This window comes from Protopterus annectens, chromosome 1.part1 (assembly GCF_019279795.1).
Source record: "Protopterus annectens isolate FY-2018-M chromosome 1.part1, PAN1.0, whole genome shotgun sequence".
In the NCBI taxonomy this organism is placed as follows: domain Eukaryota; kingdom Metazoa; phylum Chordata; order Ceratodontiformes; family Protopteridae; genus Protopterus; species Protopterus annectens.
The window spans coordinates 945613009-945633064 of record NC_056726.1 but is presented as its reverse complement, the minus strand read 5'-3'; the positions used below and the strand labels follow the sequence as shown (position 1 = coordinate 945633064).

General features: G+C 40.9%; 1 protein-coding gene across 6 annotated transcripts in view; it reads left to right on the top strand.

Annotated features, from left to right (window-relative positions):
* Nucleotides 1–20056, top strand: part of ASAP2 (ArfGAP with SH3 domain, ankyrin repeat and PH domain 2) — a 2005955-nt gene that overhangs the window by 1783462 nt on the left and 202437 nt on the right. The gene's annotated exons all lie outside the window — the stretch shown is intronic.

Here is a 20056-nt window from a genome sequence, read left to right as displayed (position 1 = left end):
TACCCCGTTGGGGAAACTTTTTTCTTGCTCCAGACCGATGTCAGAAAAAGTTAACAATTGTATTTCTTGTGGGAAGCAAATACCTCATAAGGATTTCCACTCTTACTGTATTCCTTGCCTAGGCCCTGACCACGACGTTTCTAGTTGTTGGTTTTGTGCTAGATTTAACCAATGCAGTGTTAAGCGTCGGTATGATTTTGTTTTTCATTATTTTGGCAGAAGGTTTAACTACATACTGCCGTCGGAACAACCAACGATCGGAATTCATAAAAAATGCAAGGATAAAGACAAGGACAAGCATCCGAGGGCCAAAACCGATGCCGAAGCCTCCTCTAGGCCAGTCGCCGGTTCGTCGGTGCTCAGTGAGGCGCATTCGCAGCCCCTGACTCCTGCTACCTCAGAGCCACAGGCTGCCTCCGACTCCCACGTGGAGACAGCTAGGCCTCTGGATACTCAAGGTATTGGCCCTTCGGAAATTAATCCCTCAGATGGGTCCGGAGCCGTTGAGCAGGCATCGGCTTCTGAGGGTGTCTTCAGACCTACACAACTTTATATAAAGCCTACTTCGGCATCCAAGACAAAGTCTAAAACAGTTTTAAAGACACGGAAACCAGTATAGCATTCTCCAGGACAGACTTCTATGCCTAAGAAACAGATGCTGAAAATGGCCAAAGACCTAATTACTTTGATCAGGGGTTCCCATCCCCCTCCTGATAAGAGGCCTAGGCAAGACACTGAGTATGATTCCTCTGATCAGGTTTCCATTTCCTCTGATTCCTGTTCTGATCAGGGATATTCTGTTCCTCCCTATGAGGATTCTGATGCTGAAGATTCTATTCCTTCAGCTTCTCCTCGTGAGGACTGTTCATTTGGGGAAACCCTGCATACCATGAGGGAGCATTTCCATTGGGAGAGCCAGGATTATTCCGATTCTAAGAAAAGACTTAGAGGCTTTCTTTTACTTCCTCAGCACAGACCTCTTGCAATTCCCCGTTCTAGACATAGTAGATGATGTTTTTTCAGAGTCCGGCCTGTCTCCAGACTCTTTACCTCATGCCCATGTTAAGCCGGACAGATACTACAGGGTCCCAGACTCCCATAAATTACTTTACAAAAACCATGCTGCTAACCCAGAAACTGTCTCACAGGGTCCTAAAGGAGTCAAGGCTGCTTCTGCCAAAAACCCTGTCCCCTCAGATAGAGATTCTAGGGCTTTGGACAGATGGGGGAAAAAAGTTTACACTTATGCTACCTTGGCTGTAAGGGCTTTAAATTGTCAATTTCATATGCTCAAATATCAGCAGTACTTAATGTCTTTGTTAAAACAAAAAATGTTGGCAAATTCTGAATGTTCTGAGAACAAAGATTTGCAGGATTTATTGCATGCAGCTGAACAAGTGTGAAACATACTTTGCAATGTGGCTATGATTCACTGGAGGCCTTGTGCAGGGCCACTGTTACAGGTTCTGTTATTAGAAGGCATGCTTGGTTAAAGGAACAGACTCTGCCTGATCATGTTAAAGCAAAATTATTGGATGCTCCATTACAGCATGATACTTTGTTTGGTGTTAAGGCAGAAGAGGTGTTGAAGAAAATGGAGGATAAGGCAAAATCTATGCAGACAGTAAAGGATTTCTTACAGGTACAGCCACCCAGATTTAGCAGGAACTGGCCCTCTAAGAACTGGTCCTTTCCAGTGTCAGATAGACCACAAAGAGGCAGATTCAGATGCCCTAGAGGCAGGCAACAGCCCCAAGGCTCATACAGGCCCAAACAATGGGGTGCTTCTACCTCCAAAAGTGGAGAAGACAAATCACAGCCTTATAGAAAACAGTCCCAATGACTTCCCTCTGCCAATGCCAAACACTTATTTTTTGGCAGCACCCTTAGGGGGAAAGCTAGCACTTTTTTCACAAAACTGGCACAAGATCACCCAGGACAAATGGGTCTTAAATATAGTCTCTCAGGGCTATAGGTTCCACTTTCACACCCTTCCAAAGGTAAAAGGTATGCCAGACCTGCCACGCAATCAATGGCAAGAGGCACAAAAAGAAGTTTCATCTCTCATGGACATGGGGGCTATTCAGCCAGTGCCACAACAAGAGCAGAGATGAGGATTTTACTCAAGACTTTTCTTAGTACCAAGAAAGGACAAATCCTGGAGGCCTATTCTGGACCTGTCTATTCTAAATACTTTTCTGGACGTCCCAAAATTCAAAATGTTGACTCTACACAGCTTCTGATCATGCTGCACAAGAAGGCTTGGCTAGTAACTTTGGACCTCAAAGAGGCATACCTGCATGTCCCAATCAGACAATCTTGCAGAAGATACCTCAGATTCATAGCTGGCTCAATGCACTACCAATTCTCTACACTGCCCTTTGGCTTATATACTGCGCCCAGGGTCTTCACAAAATGCCTGGCACCAGTAATTGCATTTTGCAGACAAAGAGGAATAAAAATATATCCCTACTTGGACAACTGACTTATTCAAGCAAAGAACAAAGATATTCTACTACAGCACCTGGCGTTTGTAAAAAGATTACTAATTGGCCCAGGGTACACAGTAAACGAAAATAAATCAAAACTAGTACCCTTTCAAGAGATAATATTCCTGGGTGCAAGCTTAAATACAACTACACAGATGGCTTATCTCACACCAGACAAACAAAGGCATCTGACTTCTTATTTCAAAGACATGGCATCAAAGACCCAGTTATCTGCAAGAAAAATTCTGCAGGCTCTGGGCTACATGGCATCCTGCATACTACTAATTCCATTTGCAAGACTGCATATGAGGAAACTTCAATGGTATCTAAAAAGTGTTTGTATTCAACATTGCCACAGCCTGGAAACAGTAATTACTCTCATTCCCTGCCTGCAACAGGAATTTCAATGGTGGGCACAGGCCTGTCACCACAACAAGGAACAGCCATTCACCTCACCCACTGCCAGGCAGACATTAACAACAGATGCATCAGATTATGCCTGGTGGGCGCACATGGCAGGAAAATGTATTCAGGACACATGGCCCACAAACCAAATGCATCTTCATATCAATCAAAAAGAGATGCTAGCTGTACAAAATGCCCTGACAGCCTTCAAGGACCTACTTCATAGAGGACCACTACTGATAAGGACGGACAATACTACAGTCATGTCGTACATAAACAAGCAAGGAAGCACACATTCCTACCCCTTCTGCAGGCAAGCCATGACTTTGTGGAACACAGCATTGACTTATCAAGTACATCTGCAAGCACAATTCTTGCCAGGAAAGACAAATACTTTGGCAGACGAACTAAGCAGAAACCTCATGGATCCTCATGAGTGGAAACTAGATCCACAAATCTTCAACATGATAACAGGGAAATGGGGATGCCCAGACATAGATCTATACGCCTCCCCTCACAACTGCCAGCTACAGAGATTCTGCACTCGGACTTATCACAAGCAAGCATGGAAAGTGGACGCTGTCTCATTCAGCTGGAAAGCCCTTACAGTACATGCCTTCCCTCCTCTGCCTCTCCTCTCCAAGGTACTCCTAAAGGTCAGACAAAAGAAGCCAAAAATGATACTGATTGCCCCAGACTGGCCATGCCAGAACTGGTACCCAATCCTAAAGACCTTGTCTCAAGGCCCAGCCTGGACATTGCCTTTAATACCTCATTTGCTGACCCAACAGAACAATCAGATCCTGCACAGCCAACTCAGAACCCTAAATCTGGCTGCATGGCAGATAATGTAATCATTCAGAACACACCTCTTTTTAAAGCAATTATGGATGTTATTATGGAGGCCAGAAGGCCCAACACCAGAAAATCTTATGCAGAAAAATGGAAGAGATTTTGTGCTTGGAACCAAGCGCAGGAAATTGACTCGCTTGTACCAAATATTCCTCAGATTTTGCAATACCTAACTGAAATGCTGGACAAAGGCCTATCCTTCTCATCAATTAAGATCCATGCATCTGCCATTTCAGCTCATTACAATATGGACCCACCTATTTTTTCTCATCCACTGCTAAGACAGTTTCTCAGAAGGGCCAAAAACATAAGACCTCCAAGGAGAGCTCCAATACCTGCATGGGACCTCACTTTTGTCTTGAAAAAACTCACACTGCCTCCTTTTGAGCCAGCCAATACAGCAGAGATAAAATACTTGTCATGGAAAACTGCTCTTCTCCTAGCAATAACTTCAGCAAGAAGAGTCTCAGAGTTACAGGCACTTATGGCTGTGGAACCTTTTATTATTTTCCATCAGGACAGGGTTTCTATAAGGACAAACACGACATTTATGCCTAAGGTAGTGTCCAGCGTGGCTGTTAACCAAACCATACATTTGCCTACCTTTTATCCAAACCCACATAATAAGGAGGAGAGACTTCTGCATACTTTGGACATACACAGACAGCTACGCTTTTACTTGGACAAGACTAAAGCCTTCAGAAAGACTGAGCAACTCTTAGTGGCACATGCTGCAGGTTCACAAGGAAAAGCCATTTCAAAGCAGGCTATTTCAAAACGGATAGGCTACTGCATTTGTTTTTGCTATTCACAACATGGCAAATCAGTGTCCAAGGGCATTAGGCCACATTCTACCAGAGCAGCAGCCACTTCAGCAGCCTTCCTCAGAGGAGTACCAACCAAGGACATTTTGGAGGCTGCAACATGGACTTCAGTGCACACCTTTACAAGGCACTACCATTTACCTCTCTACTCTAAATCCAGAGCAGGCTTTGCCACTGCAGTTCTGCAGGGCCTCATAGCCACTCTAAACTCTATTTAGGCTCAGCCACCCAACCTCAGCTTTAGGATTCAACCGAAGTGTAATGACTGCAACAGTGAAACACTATGAACATAGTACAGTTATGTATCTACCATAAATGTAGATGTTCGAGTGTATTCACTGTTGCAGTCCAGGTTACCCTCCCACCATCCCCCTTTTTTCTTTGCTGGGACTTATCTGTACCTCTCTATTCTATACAACCTATGTGGTGTATTTGCTTGTAGATGAAGGTTATGTGCATGCTTTCTTATGATCTAAATTTTTACAGCCTACCCTTTTGGGGGCACCTGACATCTGGGGCAAGAAAAACTGAAGAAAATGGCGTCGGCTACATCTTTTATACCCCTGGCGCACTGACGTCAGGGAGGAGGTGACAGCAACCGACGCCGGACCAGGACTTTGGAATTCAGGCCGACTGCGGGTAGCCTGCCAGCAGGATAACCCAAGAGTAATGACTGCAACACTTGAACATCTACATTTATGGTAGGTACACAACTGTACTTTTGCTACCATTCTTTAGTTTGGGTCATCTTTTTAGAGGGGAAATTAACCTGTCAGTACTGTGTCCTTGTCAGGCAGTTGGGCAAGTGAGACAAGATAAGTATCCAGTTACTCATCATTTGTTGAAGCTAATGCCTGTAGTGCCACACTACCACTTAGCAGCATATTGCAAACATGTATGCTGCTCTGCTTGTCTTAAGTTAAATCCTTTGTCATAGCTTGGTTTCTTTTAGTGTTCTGCTTTGTTACCACTTCAATAAAATGCTTTAGATTTGTCTCTCCATTTATGTTTCTCGAAGACACACAAACACACACACACACACACACACACACACACACACACACACACACACACACACACACACACACACACACACACACGCACACACCATTTCTGGTGGTTTTGAAGAAGATACATCATAGTAAGAAGGAACATAAAGCATTCCTTTTTGCCATCTTTATTGAAGACGAACATTGAGTAAACCTAAAGAACACTTGTTGATCTTGTAATCATGGTGATCCTCCTTATTCATTTGCACCACTGGAGGCAGCTTAAGAAAGAGTCAAAGGGACAGGCTTTTGTGATTAGGCTGACTACAAGCGCAGCATTGGGATTGTCGTGATGACTGAATGGTGGAGCTCCTCAGCTTCTAAGGAATGTTTCCAAGTCTGCATGGGGCTCTTGAGCAGCTAAGTTCAAAATTAGCCTGTCATTCACCATGGTGAGTAGAGTGGTTCTTCATTGCTCCCTCACGTCTTTTTTAACACCTTTATTGAATTATCATTTAAGACATAAGCAAACATACATTTATATAAAAGAAAACCATGTTAACATGTTTACAGTTACAAACATTATACAAACCCATATATGCTTTTATACACTTAACATCAATCCAACATTACATAAACTGCTCAATTTCTACTTTCTTTTAAACCTCACTCCTCCTCCAAAACATTATTCTGCACGTATTCCTGCAATTTCCATTTTTTCCATGGAGTTTGCACCTAACCTTTTTTAGAGATCCTGCTTCCAGTTCCTTTATGCAATATTCACTACTTCAGGTAAGTTGGTTTAGACTTTGATTTCCATTTTCTACTAACTGTTTTTTTGGCAGCACCAGAATTAAACTTAACAAGGTTTTACTATGTCTAGGCAGTTCAAATCCTGTGTTCCAGATAAAAAAAAATGTTTTTCTTTACTTAGTCCCTTTAGTTTTATACACAGGTCAGGCATATTTTATCAACCAGAGAAGTTGTAGATAGTAATTAATAAAGAGCTGAAGGATTTTATTTGGGAAGGGAAGGGGACAAGAGGCAAGTGGGATAATTTGATCTTCCCAGTAGAATAAGGGGGTTTAGGATTACCTTATTTGAAGGAATATTTCAGAGCTAGACAGTTAAAGCTCTTGTACATAACACAAGCAGAAAGCTACAACTCAAACTGGAAAAGGATGATGATGCGGGGGTGAGGGGGGGTAATTCAAGAAATAAGGAAGAAGTGGGATGTTAAGTACAAATCCTAAAGGAAAATAACTCTAGGCATGAGCACTTCTGGCTGACATCAAAGATTAAACAATACTAATTTCATGAACTTTAGTCATACTTTGACTTAGGAATTGGATCCATTCCCCATTATGGTATTAGAAGCCCAAAAGATTTGCAGAAATTCAAAAGAGCAAAAAAAATATACATATTATATTCACAAAGTAGCAGAAAGTACATTAAGAACTAATCCAACACAGGAATGGAGAAAAGAGATTCTGCTGATAGAGATGGCTGTAATTAGAGGTACAGAAAGTAGAGATGAAGAGGCTGGAATTTACTGAAGGAAGCTGGCAAAGAAACCACGGTACTGGGAACAAATAATTAATGAAGGAAAGGTAATAGAATGGGACAAGGCCAAGACAACTGAATTCCAGGCTAGTGATTCTTTCCCTATCAGGGACTGATATCAGAATATAGACAAAGAGAAAGGGATAGGGAAATCCTAATGAAAGACCTGCACTGGTTGACTTTTTAATTTAATCTAGAATAGAAGCTGCTGGTAAAAAGAGGATGATCAGTACGGCATATAAAATATTGCATGATAACTGTAGGAGTCAATCAGAAAGTATCAGAAAAGATTGGGAAGAGAGATTAGATATGCAGTTCAAAAAGAAACAATGGGAGGACGTATGTATGGCTCTCAAATATGCAACAAAGTCTAGAAGATTTAGGATTTTTGCCTGGAAGTGTTTACTTGGATACTTTTATACCCTAAGCAGACGCCAACAAATTTTTCCTTAGGTAGATGGAAAATGTTGGCGGTGTGATAGGGAAGGTAGAGGTAACTGGGAATATATGTTTTGGGAGTGTAATGAGTTAGCATATTTTAAAACCTTCTACAGAGTACTCTCTTAGGAATGGTTAGCAAATGAATGTAACTAAGGATTTTTTTTTTTTTATCTGGGATACATACAGTACCTGAATTGTCTACACAGTAAGGCCTTGTTAAGTTTAATTCTGGTGGTTGCCTAAAAAGCAATTGCTAGAAAATGGAAATCTAAATTTAAATCAGCTATACTTGAAGTAGTGAATATTGTAACAGAGATAAAAGAAAAGGAAGTGGGATCTTTAGAAAAAGGTAGGAGTAAATTACATAGAAAAGAATGGAAACTGTGGGAAAATAAATGCAGAAAAATGTTTTGGAGGAGAAATGATGTTTAAGAGAAGGCAGGAATTGAACAATGTTGCTTTGATTATATGACATATAACAGTATGCATAATGTTATGTTGCACGTAATAATTCAGTAAAGGTGTTAAAAAAAAGAATGTGTTAGTAGTTTGTGATTCAGTTGTAAGGCTTACTGATTCCCCACTCACCAAGATGGACAAGGATAGTGTTATTGTCAGCTGCCTGTCAGATGCCAGGATCACAGACACAAGAGACCTTAGGACCATTTCCCAGGACAAATATGACTGTGATGTTGTGATGATCCGTATGGATGTGAGTGACTGGGCAACTTGCAGAGAGATATGTCAGAAATCTCTAGGCATGTAACAAATGCAGGTAAGGCTGGTCCTGAGTGGAATCCTTCATTCACCAAGAGTGATGCCTAGGTACAAAGAAAGATAAATTGGCTTTAGCAACTGGCTTAACCACTGGTGTCATTCCTTGAGGATCCAGTATGTATGAGTCTGGGACAAGATAATAGAGAGTCCTGTTTGTTTCGCAAAAAAAGGCCAGTGTCCCTCACTCAATGGTTTCTCCATACTGGCAAAAGCCTTGCTGTCCCTTATAGTGCCTTTTTAGGCTGAGTCCATTTAATAGACATCCCAGCTTAGCAAATTCTCCAAACCCTAGATTTGATCACATTAAGGTGGCTCTTCTCAATGCCATGAGTCTCAGTAACAAATTTTCCAATCTTAAGCTGTTTCTAGAATATGTCTATGTATGTGCAGTTACAGAAACTTGGTTTAAATGTAAAGAAAACCCTCCCTCACCTACTTGGGGTTTGTGTTTATCATGACTTTGTGTAGTGGAAACTGATGTGATTGTTTTCATATTTGTGAGGACCACATCTTGTCTAGACCGATGCCCAGAGACCCACAAACTAAGTTCCTAGAATATCAGTTTAATGTAGACAAAACAAGCTACCAGTTTTATAGCATGCTAAGTTTTAGAAAAAAATCATTTAAGCAGTAAGTCCAGTATACTAGGTGGACATCAACTACCTAGCAATATTCTGAAGTACCTATATCTCTAACATAGGGTTTGTCCTGAGATTTTTGGATTTGATAAACAGGAATTCCTTGTACTAAGTAGTTAGTAAATCCACTAGAGCCCAAAATATTCTGGATCTGCTCTTCACTAATACTGCCTCTGCCTGTTCCATTCCCCTGTTCTTTTCTTTTCCAGTTAAATTAGGCCATAAACGTGTGACATTTACTGTCAAAAATCACTATCCCCCTTGTAACCATCAGTTCCATATTTAAGGACATAAGAAGTGTGAACCTTATACATTTATATGACGAAATCTCTACATTTATCCATGATTTGCTTACTTTTGACACTAACACAGCAGACAACTTCACTTAGGAGTTTTATACCCACTGAGATAAATGCATACCTCTATCAGTCCCAACAAAAGTGAAAAACAATGGGAAATTTAAAAACAAAGCCCGGTTGTCAGCTGATATAAACAAACTTTATGACAAGAGAAACAAAAACTGAAAACATACAGTAAGGCAGGAACTCCTCAGAATGAATATAGTGTAAAAAATATAACCAAGAAAAAGCACTATAAGGATCAGTAAAGCAACCCATGGATGTAGACTAGCTTCTGAAGCAAAAGATAACTACAAATATTTATTTAGATATGTTATAAATCTAAGAAGTAACAATGAACATTGTCTGAACTTCTGTATGGGTTCTCCCACTCTAACCCAAATGGCATTGCAAATGGTCTAGCAAACATGTTCTCAGCAAGCTTCACCCACAAAACACCTATTTCAACAACAATTATCCCATATTCCCTTAACCACCTATTATTAGTAAGGAACTTGTTCTTAAGATGGTATCTAAAATCAAAACGACTTCCTCCTTGGATCCTGATAACGTACCGGGATGCTTATTAAACACTGTCAGATAGGCTGTCATCAAACCTCTCCTTAAATTGTTTAACCTGAGCCAATCCACAGGCTATGTACCTGAATTATGGTGCACTGCTGTGGTGGCGCCCTGCAGAGACCAACCCACGTTATGAGTCTGATCTGTAAAGCTGTGGAGCATATAATAAATTACCTCTTTAATTATGGCATGAAAAATCTCATTATAATTGTTATTAACAGTTCATAGCCTTAATCCTGTGTGCCAGCTGCCGGACTGGTAGCTGGCAATTGGCAGGAAATCCTTCTACATAACACAACTAGTAGCCAGAGCTATTTACTGCAGACCCAGATATGTTATTTTCCCTCTATGTTCAGCACTGATCAGATCCATTGTAAAATACAGAGCTACATTTAATATGCATCTCACACAACATCTCAGCAAACTTGAAAAACCCTAGAGGTTCCTAACCAAAATATTTTTGGTCTTAAGAACCTTAGTTAACAGGAGGGACTGTGAATGCCTTGTCCCTGCGTTCTATGTCTTGTAGCTTCCTGAGGGGTAATCTGTGCCTCTTATACCTTGCCATTAGAGGTCCTGTGTTCCCTGACCTCCCATATCTCAATAAGATAAACAGCTCAGCTAACACTAAAACCAAAGACCTGAACCTTCATCTGCAAAGAAACAGAATGCAGTTAAGGGAGAGCGTGATCATCCATTGTCTCCCATTTCCATGGAATAAACTTCCTCTGCAGGTTAAGCAATGTGATTGTCATCTGCTCTTACTCTAACTGTCTTAGTTGCTCTTCTTCATGCTGTTATCTGTTCAGTTGCTCTTACTCTGCACTTATTACTGCTTGTTAGTAGCCTTCTAATTTACTGCCTTCTGCACTTGTTTTTTTAGTCATTTGTTAATTTAGTTGCATTTATTTGAACTGTATTTGCTGTAGTGTTGCTACACGCTCGGGTGTGCTGGCCTGCACTACAATTTGAATTGTATTTACTGCTGTTTTAGCTGCTTTTCTGTAACAAAAAAAAATTCTAAGCTTGTTCCTGCCTTTCCTGTAACTAGTCAAGTCCAGATACAGACTTGCTGTATCCAGGATTGTTGGTAAGCTTCTGAGCCCCCCAAGTCTTTCTGTGTTGGAGGCAAGCCTTCTAGCTTATCAGTGTGAGTGGTAAGCACTAGGTAGCCTATCTACCATGGGAAGAGTGGGTTTTGGCCCTGAAATTGTAGTTCATTGGCTGTTTGGGCAGTTTTTCCATCTCTTTCTACTTTCTGGTTAAAAGCCTGTTTTGCGTTTGGTCCCCGCCTTTCCTATAACTAGTGTAATACAGGTACATATTTGCTGTATCCAGGATTGTTGGTAAGCTTCTGAGCCCCCTAAGCCCTTCTCTGTTGGAGAGAAGCCTTCTAGCTTATCAGTGGGAGTGGTAAGCACTAGGTAACCTATCTACCACAGGAGGAGTGGTTTCTGGCCCAGAAATTATAGTTTGTTGGCCGTTTGGGAAGCTTTTCCATCTCTTTCAACCTTCTGATTTAAAAGCCTGTGTTTGCACTTGTTTCCTGCCTTTCCTGTTACTAGTCTAGTCCAGGTACAGATTTGCTGTATCCAGGACTCTTTGTAAGCTTCTGAGCCCCCCAAGCCTTTCCGTGTTGGAGGGAAGCCTTCTAGCTTATCAGTGGGAGTGTTAAGCATCAGGTAGCGTACCACAAGAGGAGTGGTCCCTGGCCCAGAAATTGCAGCTATTGGCTGTTTGAGCAGTTTTTTTCCATCTCTTTCAACTTTCTGGTTTGAAAGCCGCACTTTTGCCTGTTTCCCGCCTTTCCTATAACTAGCCTAGTCTGGTTACAGAGTTGCTGTATCCAGGATTGTTAGTAAGCTTTTGAGCCCCCAAGCCCTTCTGTGTTGGAGGAAAGCCTTCTAGCCTATCAGTGGGAGTGGTAAGCACTAGGTAGCCTATCCTCCATGGGAAGAGTGAGTTTTGGTCCAGAAATTGTAGTTTATTTGGCTAGTTGGGCAGTTTTCCATCTGTTTCAACTTGCTGGCTTAAAAGCCTATGTTTGTACTTGTTCCCCGCCTTTCCTGTAACTAGTTTAGTCCAGGTACAGATTTGCTGTATTCCAGGACTCTTTCTAAGATTCTGAGCCCCCCAAGCCCTTCTGTGTTGGAGGGAAGCCTTCTAGCTTATCAGTGGGAGTGGTAAGCATTAGGTAGCCTATCTACCACAAGAGGAGTGGTTCCTGGCCCAGAAATTGTAGCTATTGGCCATTTGGGGCAGTTTTTTTCCATATCTTTCAACGTTCTAGTGTAAAAGCTGCACTTGCGCTTGTTTCCCACCTTTCCTGTAACTAGCCTAGTCCAGATACAGAGTTGCTGTATCCAGGACTGTTGTTAAGCTTCTGAGCCCTGCAAGCCTTTCTGTGTTGGAGGAAAGCCTTCTAGCTTATCAGTGGGAGTGGTAAGCACTAGGTAGCCTGTCTATCATGAGAGGAGAGGTTTCTGGCCCAGAAATTGTAGTTTATTGACCATTTGGACAGTTTGTCCGTCTCTTTCAACTTTCTGGTTTAAAAGACCACATCTGCGCTTGTTTCCCATCTTTCCTGTAACTAACCTACTGGGTAGCACTAGAAAGCCTTAAACTGATACAAGCCTTCTAGCTTAGGAGAGAGACTTTGGAGTGATTAAGTATCAGTTTTCTGTACTTTCTTACTGTACTTAACTGTTTTCCGCCTAAACGCAGATCTTCCAGCGTTTATTGTGATTTAAAAGCTTGTTCTTTTTCATATATTGTACTTATTTGACTGCCTGCACTTTTAAAAAGTTGTTTTTTGTTTAAATAATTTGTTTAACTGTTGTAGGCTACACACTAAAGTGTGATAGCCTTTTCTGATCTTTTGTAGTAGTTTAGAGCTGTTTTGAGTGTATTTTTTACTGTTTTTGCCTTATCTTTAAAAAAAAAAAAAACAAAATCCTTGTTTACCACCTTTCTAAGCTAGTATAGTCCAGTTTTCAGGCTAGTACTGAATTCAGGGCTGTGATACTAGTTTCTGAGTTGCCCATACCTTACTAAGATAGAAGGAAGTTTCTCTGTTTTTCCCTTGAAACTAGTCACTCTCAACCTAAGCACTCAAAAAGCATTTTACAGCCCAGCACTTGCTCAGACCTAATAGCAAGCACTAATATACCCTGACACTGATTGCCCAGCAGGGCAAGACTCTTTATTCACCCCTCACGAACTAAGTGACTAAGCAGCTCACCCTACTATTCAGGCATGACCAAAGGGCAACTTCAGGTGCACTCTCCAGTGCAGCTGGTGAATCTGGATATCCTGAGGCATGTACACAGACAACCCTCACCTCCTACCACAAAACACTAACATATGCGAGAGATGCAATTATACAGCCAAACTGGAAGCTAAGCTGTCTCCACCCAAGACTGGAACAGACAGTCAAGAGGAGAAGGTTAACACTTGCACCACAACTCCAGCCGCACACAGACCTACTAAAACAGCACTGGCAAAAAATGCACATAAATACACAAATTCATACTCAGAGGCTCATTACTAAAGGGTTCACATCTAGAAATAAAGAGGTTATAGTGCCCCTCTACTTATCACTCACTAGACCCATCATAGACTACAATACCCCATTTGGGATGTACCTCACAAGACACTTCCAACAGCTGGAAAGACCACAAAAGTACCTCACCAAGAGGATTACTGGTCTCAAACATATGTCCTATGCAGCCCGACTGAAAAAACTCCGGCTGTACTCAGTGGCATATCGCTTACTCAGAGGTGATCTCTGTCTGACTTACAAAGCCATGTCCAACTCAGAATTGATGGACATGCTCCACCTAAAGAAATCCAAGTCACTGCGAGCCACACGCTCTAGTGAGCTAAACCTCGCCACAACAATAAATAGAACATGCTGGAGGGATAGATTCCTGTCACAGAGACTCCCTATGCTTTGGAACAAAATTCCAAATTACATCAGGCAGAGACCCTCACTAACACTCTTCAAGAGAAACCTTGACGAGTGGATAGGTAACAGAAAATACACCCCTGGGGTCACTTCATTGACTCTGCTTAACAGAAGATCAGTTAATTAATCAATGGGGTGGCAAAAGCCGACACATTCTGGTGAGACTTATAAATGCCCTCGGGTAGATAGCCTAGTACCTACCTATGAACCTATATAGGCTCATGGTGGTTACTAGGCTGTCAGACCAACAGTCATTTTAAGAATAGGCAAGCATGCACCAAATTTAACAAAATATTGCTGCCATTCATCAATACTCCAAGGAATTTTACACTTACAGTATAGGCTTGTACACATCAAGCTTTCAAATGCTGCACCTGTCCATTAGTGACAGAGGTGCCAAACCAGGGGTAAATTTGTGATTTTCTATCCATTGGTCCAAACTACATTTGAGTAAGTTTAGGGATGAGCTTTGCTTCACATGGATGGAAGTCTGTTTCAGAGAAGAGGAAATTTTTGAGACATATCTGTACCTCCAACCTGTTTATGTTGCAGAGGATGTTTAGGTCCTTAGAACAGTATTTCTGAAGCAACATGTTTTGCAGCTGTGCACATCCATCAGTGTGGGATGAGAGGATGCCTTGTAAGCTAGGCATAGATCACTGACTGTGCAGCAGTCTGTAGGAGACCAAGTTCAGGGAAAGAGCTTTGTGATGGTCTGCATAGGACTTGTTATTTACTCTCTATATTCACTTTGGGAGGAACCTCTGTGGTCTCTCAAGCTTTTTCAGGTGCCTGTTCAGGTATATGCTGGATGGTGCGTTGTGCTCAATGATTGGTCTGATAAGTGACAAGTAAACTTGAACAATGACCTCCTTGCAACTGGATACCATGTTGTACAACACAGGATTATTTTCTCGCCACAGTAGACAAGTGGTGACCAAAAGTCAGGTTACTGTCTACTAACTACCAGGTCTACCTTTAGGGGTGAATTATCAGTGTGGTAATTTCCAAGTGTCGCCATTTATCTAAAGGGTAATATTATGCATTTTTTGCATTGAATTTTAGCCCATGGCTTCAGAACCAGTTGTTTGTTTGCATCAGGTCTTTGAAGCATATCTGTGTCTTTAGGAGAGTCAGTGACCATGTCTGGTTTGCAGTCATCTGCAAACTTAGTCAACCAGTGGCTCTTAACATTTTCCTTAACATCAGAGAAATAGATCCCAAAAAGGAGATGCCCCAGTGCAGATCCCTGTGGGACTCTAGTGGCTGGCCTCTTTCTGGAGGTGGATTCCCCTATCCTAACTTCTTAGGTCCTATCAGTGAGCCAGCTGGCTATCTGTCAGGTGACATGGGATTATGCCAAATTTTGTAAATTAATCTACAATGTCAGAGTGAGATATTGTGTTGAATGCCGTGTCCAGGTCAGGGTAGGCAGTTTGCACTGTTTTGCCTGTAGCTATAGTACCTTTTAGTGACCTTATCAAAGAAGTCCACCAGGTTAAATAGACATGGCTTCCCATTGACAAAACTGGACTGGGTAGTTTCAAATTCCTTCATATTGAACCCGGTTAACTAGGTTGTGTGCTCTCCCGGTTAACTAGATGGGTGCTGACAAATTTATCCTGGGACTAACTGGCCTGTCCCTCCTTGAGAAAGGAGGTAAAGCCTGAATGTGGCTGTTGGCAAGGCATACATGGTCATTAGTCTAAAATATCCTCAAAACTCCTTTAAAACTAACTGGCCTCTCCCTCCTTGAGAAAGGAGGTAAAGCCTGAATGTAGCTATTGGCCAGGCGTACGTGGTCATTAGACTAAAATATCCTCAAAATTCCTTCAAATCTTTTGAATTCTCCATGCTTTTTACTGTCCAAAATTGTGAGTGGTGCTGACCTAGTTATTAAAATCATTCCACCATCACCACCAGTGCACTGTCTGTGTCAGTGGCCCAATAGGTAGCATGCTCACCTTTGCTGCAGAAAACTGTAGGTTCTATTCCCACACCAGGTATTTGGATTGCTGACATTGCAGTGTAGTTGCAGTGTAGCATAAAGGGGTGCTGTACTCATAAGTGTGGTCATCCTTTGGATGAGATATTAAACTGAGGTCCCATCTGCTTGAACTGGTGTTGGCTCAGATACCTGCAAAAGATCCCACAGCACCTATCGAAAAGAGTAGGGGGAAGTTACCCAATTCCCTTGTCAGATTCTTCTAGTAGTATAAATACTACCTAGGGTCTCCCCTGAAAAGAAGCTACTAGTCTATGACTAACCTGGTCAACAAAGAACAAATAAATAAAATAAAAATAAAATAAAATAAATAAAACTTCACCCTTGAAACTCTGAGCTTAACACTCTGGTAAAGACTATCTTCACCAATTTCTGATGTTGTCTTGCCAGATGCATTTATTGATAATATAGTATATGGAGATTAAACCTACCTGCTCTCTTGTTCAAGAATGGATTTTCTTGTTCAAGCATAACAACTGCATCAGAATTTTCTGACAAAACCATCTCCACATCAGTATTCCTGTTTAACATTTTGACTATGAAATCGTCCAGTCTAATATTAACTTTCTGCACTTCCGTCAAGATCAACTCTAATGGTGCTTTCAGTTCCCCTGGTGTAGATTCCAGACCTGTACTGTGCTGCCATATCTAGATCATTCCTTACTAGGTTTACCATGTGGTCTGCTGTGATACTCAAGCCCTTAATCAAAACCACTTTTTTCCTACTGTTTCTTCTTTTTTGTCCACTTATGGCATTAACACCTAAGGTAGAGCCATAGCCACCAGTTTTGAGAGGCAGATTGACTCTTTTATGTGATAGGTTTTACTTTATTTTCTGTGAGGGAGAGTGACCCAGGAGGCCCACCAATACTTGTAATACACTCAGAACAGTGACTTTCTCCCACTTATAGTCTGCAGTTTATTATATCCATAGAAGAAAGCAGCGATGAACACTGTAGCCATGATTAATTGTCTCAGTATGGATAATCGACTCTACTGTACTAACTGCAATCTAGGGTAGTTCAGATAATCAAACTGTTCGGATAATCAAACATGTAATTGAGCCCGATAAAAAAAGTCTAAAATCTCTTTTTTTCTGCATGCAGGGAATACACTTTTCAACCATTCAGTGATTCCAGTGGACAATAAATAATATTTCTCACACAAGCAGGCTACAAGCTCAAAAAACACACACAAGCAAATACTTAAACATTTACATATTCAGACTTTATGATTTTTCCTACTCGAAAAACTTTGGAAGGCTGAGTTCAGGTAGTTGCTTTTTCAGATAATCAGTGTTCAAATATTCGACTCTCGACTGTACTTCTGCAGCAACAGGACTTTTGATAGTGTAGGCAGTACATTTGTACTCTGACTTAGCATGAGGGAATTAATTTGCTGCTCGGTGATTGCATGAGGTCAGCCCCAAACATTCCTAGGTACCAGGTTGGGACTCATTTGTAGTAGTGTTGCTGTGCCAGCAAAACATTTTATAGGTTCATAGGTGTGTACTAGGCTAACAACTTCAAGGGCCTTTTTAAGCATAGCCATACATCCCAAATCTCTGACAAGTTCTGGTAACCTTGATAAGGTTAAGCAGGGGCTTGGGAGGTAAAACATTTACAAGCAGGTGCCAAGCCCAGGATGAATTTCGTGCTCCCCATCCAGTTGTCCAAGTTACACTTGAATCGAGCTAGGGAGGAACTCTGCTTCACATAGATAAGAAACCTGTTTCAGAGAAGGGGTAGTCTCTGGGATACATACCTGTCTCTCCAGCAAGCCTTATTTATATCACAGGAAAGGATTAAGTCTTTAGAATGGGTAATTGTGGTGCTGTTTGTTTTGTGGATGTGCAGAAGGTCCATCAGGGTGGGGTCTGACAATGCCTTGTATGCCTGGCATAGATCTCCCCTCAACAGTCTGTAGGAGACAGGATAGGACTTTGAGGTGGTCTACATATGAAATGTTACTTATGCCCTGTATTCTCTTAGTGAGGAACCTCTGTGGACATTCCAGTTGTTGGATGTACCTTGTTAGGTGCATACCAAAGGGGGCATTTTAGTCAAAGATAGGTCTGATATAAAATTTTAAAATTACTTTGGGGGGGGCTCATGGTGTTGCCTGTCATTAATTGCAGTCAGATCACTGCCAGAAGCAAGAATGCAGTTTTGGTGATGAGACATTTGGCAGTGCATGTGTAGCTCTCCTGTGGGATCAATGAGGACTTTTTTCTTTATCACTGATATGGTCTTTTGTATACACCTGTGGACAAGGGAGAAGCTCTTGCACAGGTGAAGATGCCTAGCAGTAGCTAAGGCACTTTGCTTTAGCACTGACTGCAGCACATAGTAAAACACACACACAATGAATAGCCAGCCTCACTGACAGAGTTGGCTGGGAATATCAAGAAGGACCAAATTAATTAGATACGCAGTTCACAAAGAAACAGTAGGAGGACACATGCATGCTTCTTAAATATGCAACAAAGTCTAGAAGATTTACAATTTTTGAATTGAAGTGTTTGCATAGACCAAGCAGACTCAAATGTTGAAGGTGTGATGGGGAAGAAAGTGGTAACTGGGAACATATGTTTTGGGAGTGTGATGAGTTGGCAGAAAATGTCCCTACAAAGTATTCTTGTCAGGAATATGAGTGAGTAAATGATTTGTTTTAGTTGGGGTACAGGATCTGAATTGCCTAGAAACCGTAAGGTTTTGTTAAGTGTAATTCTGGCGGTTGCCTAAAAAGCAATTACTAGAAAATGGAAATCAAAATCTAAACCAGCTATACTTGAAGTAGTGAATATTGTTATAGTGATACGAGAACAGAAAGGGGGATCTTTGCCTTTTTTAGCCATGGGCAGCTTAGATTTCTAAGTGGCAGATGAGCACCAAGTACCGGGACAATGTAGAGACGCAGAGTTCGCAATTGCCCTGTATAAACTAAGATAATACAGAGATAGTTTTAGTTGTCATTTATTTATTTATTTACCTATGTACTTGTTGACATTTGATTACTGGGAACGTTCGGCTTACCCATTTCCAGCAGAGGCCTGGGGGAGAAAAGCTCCAAGTTATTACAAAACATTTTATGAACAATAACTTTACAATCTTCAAAAATAAAACAAAAACATCTGCAGTTTAATTATAACAAATTAGTCATAATACAAAAACTTTGATTAAGAATCAATACAAGTTATATGGTAATCATTTCATATTTAGAGAAATTTTAGACAGTTTGCAGAGAAATTAACAGTAAGTTAATCTAATACAAACAGACATTGCAATATGTAGTGAGAGAAAAACAGGCTAATGGTATATTTTGAGAGAAAGTCAAGGAAGAGAATTTTATAGAAGTCTATAAGTAAATGAAGAAGGGAGAGTAAGGAGGTATAAGGAATGAAAAAGTACTTGTTCACATTTAGGGATATAGTTTATCCTGGTTTTGCGCAAGAACAGAGCATGTTCTTTTCATGCTCAGTTGAAGACGGTAAGATTATGTAATTTGATACTAAATGACAAATGCAGTGTATAGCCATTGAGCTTGTTTCATCCCAGCGTATTTACTTATTTACATCTGTTAACCAGGAAAGCGGGTAGTTTGACTGAGCAGAAGCCCATATTCAGCTGAGCCCCAGGGTGAAAAGCTCCACAGTTTAAAGTCACCAAAAGAAACATTTCTAAAACATTTGAAATTAACAGTATGAAGCAGCAAACTACAACTATTTCCAAGTAGTATAGAAAGCTTAAACAAGAAAACATTAAATTGAATTGAAAAAAAAAAAAACATTTTGGTTCTTAGCAAAATGATTGGTAAACAAATAGTTTAGAGTGCATTCATGATACCATAGCAGGTAGAACTATATGAAAGTATATGTTATGTCCATGGAGGACGTATGGGAGATTTTGAGTGGAAAGATGAACAGATGAGTTGAATAAATGGGACACATAGTATCAAAGATTTAGTGAACATATTTGCAATTTTTTTTTATAAGGGGAGGCTGCTGATGGTGAAACGCAACTTATAAAAGTAGTAAAAAGATTTTTTTTTAATTTTTTTTTTTTTTTTATTTTATTTAAGTTTGATGACGGGAAGTCCACTGGGCCAAGAAGAGCCCGTTTTCAGTGGAGTCCCGGGGAGAAAAACTCCACAATAGTTGCAAGTTACATTTGCATGTTACAAAAGG